This window comes from Lissotriton vulgaris, chromosome 12 (assembly GCF_964263255.1).
Source record: "Lissotriton vulgaris chromosome 12, aLisVul1.2, whole genome shotgun sequence".
Taxonomy (NCBI): domain Eukaryota; kingdom Metazoa; phylum Chordata; class Amphibia; order Caudata; family Salamandridae; genus Lissotriton; species Lissotriton vulgaris.
In genome coordinates, this window is record NC_141700.1 from 552,379,570 (window position 1) to 552,385,569 (window position 6,000).

At 45.6% G+C, this 6,000-nt stretch overlaps 1 protein-coding gene across 1 annotated transcript in view; it reads right to left on the reverse strand.

The window, feature by feature from the left end:
- LOC147677714 (toll-like receptor 2) overlaps positions 1-4,496 on the reverse strand; it is a 259,373-nt gene extending 254,877 nt beyond the window's left edge. The window contains exon 1 of the mRNA XM_086945364.1: positions 4,268-4,496. The gene's annotated coding sequence lies outside the window, so the exon portion shown is untranslated. The remainder of the gene's footprint in view (positions 1-4,267) is intronic.
- Positions 4,497-6,000: the final 1,504 nt, after the last annotated feature.

Below are 6,000 nucleotides of genomic sequence, written 5' to 3' on the forward strand. Positions count from 1 at the left end.
GTAATAACCATACTGAGCAGGAGGGCAAACCTAACCATACAAACGTCAAGCGCAGACGAAGACGGGCGTATACTAGTAACAAGCTTGCAGAAAGGAGAAGACCGAATACACATAGCCAACATCTACGGACCAAACTCCGAAGACAAAACATTCTGGCAGGAGGTAGACAACAAGCTATACAACATACCACAGAATGACCTTGTGCTAGTAGCAGGGGACATGAAGAAGGCTATGGACCAGGCCACAGACCGACACCCGCACAGACCAAGCCATGACTCTCACTACAACAACACCCTGAAAGACCTCTGCACCAAACAACACTTCGCAGACCCGTGGAGACTACAACACCCAAGCGCACGCGAGTACACTTTCTACTCGCACCCACACAATTCCTACAGTAGGATTGACTACATACTGATGTCCAACACGCACACACACCTAATCGAAGAAACCGAAATCGCACCAATAACTATCTCGGACCACGCTCACGTCTCACTCTCACTAAGCGGGAGACACAATGAAAGTCCAACGAGAAGATGGAGACTAAACGACGACATCCTGCAGAACAAAGAAAACGTGAAGGAAATCGAAGACGCTTTAAAGGACTACCTCAAATACAACGACAATGGCGAAGTAGGGAAGAGCACCATCTGGGATGCTCTCAAAGCAACCCTAAGAGGGAAACTGATTAACATCAAAGCGAGGATGAACAGAGGGAGGAACAAAAAAATCAGCGAAATAGAGGAGGAGATAAAAATACTGGAGAGAGGACACTGCGCCAACATAACGGACAAAAACACCCTCACCACGCTAACAAAGAAGAAATACGAGCTGAACAAGATCCTAAGTGAGAGAGCAGGCTCATGGCTGACAAAATTCAAATCTGTAAACGTATGCGCCGCCAACAAAGCGGGGAAACAACTGGCATCTTACTTAAAAGCAAAACAAAGGCAACACACAATCGCAGCAATAACGGACAGAACCAACAAGTCTCAAACGATGAACAAAGGAATACTAGAAGTTTTCAGACAGTTCTACCAGGAACTATACACCGAAGACAAGAACCTGAGTGAAGATGGAGGTGCCACTCTGCTCAAAAACACAAACTTGCCAGAACTAAACGGAGACGAAAGAGACTCGCTGGAAGCTGACATAACAGACGCAGAAATTGAAGCAGCAATCAGCCAGCTAAAACAGAACAAAGCGCCAGGCCCGGATGGATACACGGCAATGTTCTACAAAACCTTCGGCCTGCAAACAAAAACGCTGCTGGCGGAGACATACACTCACTGCATACAGAGCGGCAAGATGACAGAGTCCATGAGCGAAGCAAACATCACAATAATCCCCAAGGAGGGGAAAGACCCACAACACCCGCAGAACTACAGACCAATCTCGCTCATAAATGTTGACTGTAAGATCTACGCGAAGATATTGGCCAACAGACTGAACAAGGTCCTGCCAAATATCATTCACAGCTCACAAGTGGGGTACATCAAGAACAGGCTATCGCAAGACAACACACGCCTATTGTGCCATCTAATCAACCACACGACACAGAGCAGCGAGCAGGCAGTCATTATAGCGCTAGATGCAGAGAAGGCTTTCGATAGAGTCTCCTGGCCGTTCCTAAGCAACTGTATGAGCAGATTAGGGCTAGGGGTCAAATACAGATCCATGGTGATGGCCCTTTATAACAGGCCGAAAGCGAAAGTGGTGGTGAATGGTAGCACATCGGAAACGCTCACACTAGGCAGAGGCACCAGGCAAGGATGCCCCCTCTCACCAGGCCTTTTCCTGCTGGCACTAGAACCACTACTAGCCAGTATTAGAGACAATACTGAAATAACGGGCGTCAAAGTCAAAGAGAAGACGGTCAAACTCGCAGCGTACGCAGATGACATCCTCATTACGACCACGAACCCATCAACGTCAATAGCAGCACTCATGGACACAATAGGAGAATATGTGGAAGCCTCAGGATACAAGCTCAACAGAGACAAATCGGAGTGTAAACCAATGAACATCCACACCACAAGAGAGGTTCTCGGCGATTCTGGACTGACATGGCAGACAAAACCACTCAAGTACCTAGGTCTGATGTTTGGGAAAGACCTCACATCCACGCTACAACACAACGAAGATTCGACCCTGAAAAAAATAAAGGAAAGACTAGAACTATGGTCTCCAAAATACATAAGCTGGTGGGGCAGGATAGAAACTATCAAGATGATGATACCGCCAGCAATCAACTACACGCTAAGCATGCTGCCACTCCCGATGACAGATGCTTTCCACAAAAAACTAGATAAACTCATGAACAACTTCATATGGAAAAACAAAAAACCAAGAATCAACCTACAGAAACTGAGACTAACTAAAGACCTTGGAGGTCTCAACCTAGCAAATTTCAAAACCTACCGAACAGCCTGCCTAGCAAGGCAAGGAATCTCCTGGCTAGACGACACCCAAACCTACAAACCAGTTTGGTTAGAAGTGGAAAAGGATACTCTGGGAGGCCTAAACCCAATAGCGCTTCTAACAGCAAACAGACACCCCCAAAGAACCAACCCAATACTGAAACACACCAGGGAGGCTCTGATGAAAATAGACAGACGTATGGCACAGAAACTGAAAGGCACGACCTGGGAATCGATCTGGTTCAACACAAAGATAACCTATCAAGGGGCAACAATGCACAATGATACATGGATCGAGAAAGGAATCAGCCTTCCTAACCAGCGGGAAACTAAGCAACTACCACTAACTTTCCAAAACCTGCAGCAACTACACGGACTCCCCAACCGAGAACTCTACAACTTTCTAAAAATTAAGACAGCCATAACCAAAGCAAACCTATGCAGAGAAGAACCCAGCATTATCAAATTCATGCGAACGCTCAACTCAGCAGGCCACCAAACAGCAAAGATATACAGGTTCCTGAGCCCCTCCACGTCGTCACTGAACAAGAAAATTACAAACACATGGGAACAACTCTTAGGCAGGCAGTTAAATGACAAAGAACGTTATAAAATGTGGGGCTCAGCAACAACAAACAAAATAACCCCACAATTAGCACAGACAAAATTCTGGCTCCTCCACAGGGCCTACTGGACTCCATCAAGGCTCCACAAAATTGGCATCACAGAGTCTGGCAACTGCTGGAACTGTCAGAAAGAGGAGGGGACTCTGGAGCACCTCATCTTCAAATGCGCGAAGGTCAAGAAGTTTTGGATGCAGATCAACACATTCCTGAACGACATTTTCAACGCAGACCTAACAATCAGCTTTGTAAACCTGGCAACAGAGCACGTGACAGCGAGCCTAAACAGCAGAGAAGAGAGAGACCTACTAGACCTGCTTCTCACAGCTGCCCTAAAAATAATCCTGCCGAACTGGAAAAACACCACCAAAGCAAACTTTAAAACATGGGTGAACTGGGTCACCTTCCTAAGAGGGGCAGACAACATCACAGGAAAATTCTCAAAGGAGCACAACTCAAAAGATGGCATGTGGTAGCTACTGGATGCGAAGCTGAAGAGAGCCCAGTAAAAAGGACTCGGGACCAAAGCGCCCCCGCCCCCCCCCTCTCTTTCCTCTCTCTCTCTCTCTCCCTCCCTTGGGAAAGATTAAAGCGAAGCGTGTATCACATTGTACTGTATACAAGAGCTGCCAAATGTATACTCCACTTCTTTTTATATTTTTTAATAAAAACTTTTAAATAATAGAAAATAAACACTACCCATAAGACAAATATTGTAAACATACCTCATATTTGGTCAAAGTTTAAAAATACATACATAACAGCAACAAGGAAAAATCAAAAATGTATATTTTCGTACTAAAATATGTAAGTAGGTGAAACGTTGCATGGTGGTATAGGACAACCCAAAATCAGTAAACAGGCAAGGATGTAACGTAAAGTTATTGTTAATTTGAAAGCCTAAAGGTTGGGGCACGAATGGAATACATCTCTCAATGAAAGAATGTTAAAAAGGCAGGAAGGTTTACAGACAACAGCCCACAAAACAAATTAACAATATGATGTATTTAGATTTTTTCAGACTTTGGGGATTTTGTGCAATTATTTAGGGCCTTCAAAACTTGTCACGAAGGGTTTGAAGCTCTTAACACGAGCACCAATTACATTACTAAAGAACACATTCTGAACATCATAACGTTCGCTTTGAAATGTTGAATATTATTTCGCCCTCAATCTTTTCCAAGCAGTCATATACATGTGTGTGAGTGAACGGAAGTTACTGACCGGTCCCAGGGCATGGCTGTCACTCGTTGAGCCTCGGAGGTCGCATCTGCGGGTCTTGGCCATTCACCCAGGGGCCGGTCTGCTTTAAGCCGCAACTGGTATTGCCCTCTCCCGTTTCCACGGTTCGCGCAGCATCCAAAAGCCAGAAGCAAGGGGCGGCGCCGCGAACACCGACTGGGATAGCGCCTTCCTTCTTAAGGCCTGCCCCGGGGCTATTTATTGGGCCCGGCCAACTCGCTCCCCCCCACGGGCGCTGTTCAGTGGTTCACGCTGCACGAGCGAGCCTGCCCGGCTTGCTGCACCGGTCTGCAGATTCTCTTGAGTTCGGATGGTCTCTTCCTGGCTGCGAGCGGCTCGCGGACTAACGCGTCTGAGACCTCTGGGGAGGGCGGGGCTTACCGCGAGCGCTCGGCTGTGCGCACAGACGTTTTCTGAAAGGATTTAAAGAAAGGCGTGTCTTTGAGGACTGGAATTGTGTCGCTCTAAACTGGTTCTGGGGACAGGGACATCCTTCTGTGCTGGGAGCCTTGGGGAAACCTGCTCCAAAACACCGACTATGAAACAAGTCAATTGCCACTTGGAACAGCTATTTGTTTAAGGTGGATTTCATTTCAAATATTAGAATTTGAAAAGCGCTTTCCCATCAAAAAGTCCAAATATTAGGCAAAACTATTGTCCTGATTTTGTTAAAGGCGATCTATAGCTAGAAAAAAACATTTAAAATATGAGAATGTTTTTTTGTTTTGGTTTCATGTTTTAATATTTATGAATTCATTTAGACGCACAGATTTTGGGTAATTCTGAAAAGTTTTGGAAACAAAAAAATTAATATCATCAAAACAAATGAATACACTAGGTGGTGACATTTTCACACTTTATCTTCTGTGCGCTGTATACTTTTATCTGTATGCCTTTGCACATGTAATGGTCATGGGTTGAAGGGAGCCAGTTCTGGTTGCTTAGTGGACTACTGCGTCTACTGTAGGGGCCTTTGTTCGACATCATGGTCACAGGTTCAAATCCCAGGGGTCCACTCAGCTTTTCATCCTCCTGAGGTCAATAAAGTGAGTACCATTGAGTTGGGTAACAATAAACATCTGTTATTCAGCGCCTTGATACTCTAGGGTGAACGTGCCCTCTACAAATGAACATACATCTTATGTTATTTCAATTGAAGATATGTTGTCAGTCATCGCAGTGCACTCTCAAGTCACTGCGCTCTACTCTGCACCGCTCTACTCTAACCCACTTCACTCCAGGCCTCTCAACTTTACACCACACTACTCTATGCCATTGCTACTCTACTGTGCCCACCGCATTCCATGCCAGTCCACTCTAAGCTACTATGCACAACTGCACTCTATGATGCTCTACTCTATGCCACTGCACCCTACGGCACTTCACTCTTCTATGAAACAGTCTACTCTTCACCATTTTACTCCAATCTTTGCCTCTCCACTCTATGGTACTCCACTCTACACCACTTCAATATACCCCACTCCGTACCGCTGCATTCTACGCTGCCGGACTCTATGCCACTGCACTCAAAACTAATACACTATACACCACTGCGCTGTTAGTAAATTGCTGATTATGTTTGTTCCATGTATTTTGGATGAATGGTGATAGTAGGATGTTGCTGAAGATTTGTGAGGGCATGGGTCCAACTGTGAGACAGTTAGCCCACCAGAGCTCAACGGGTTATAGAAATCTGAAAAAGCAGTTGCTTGGAA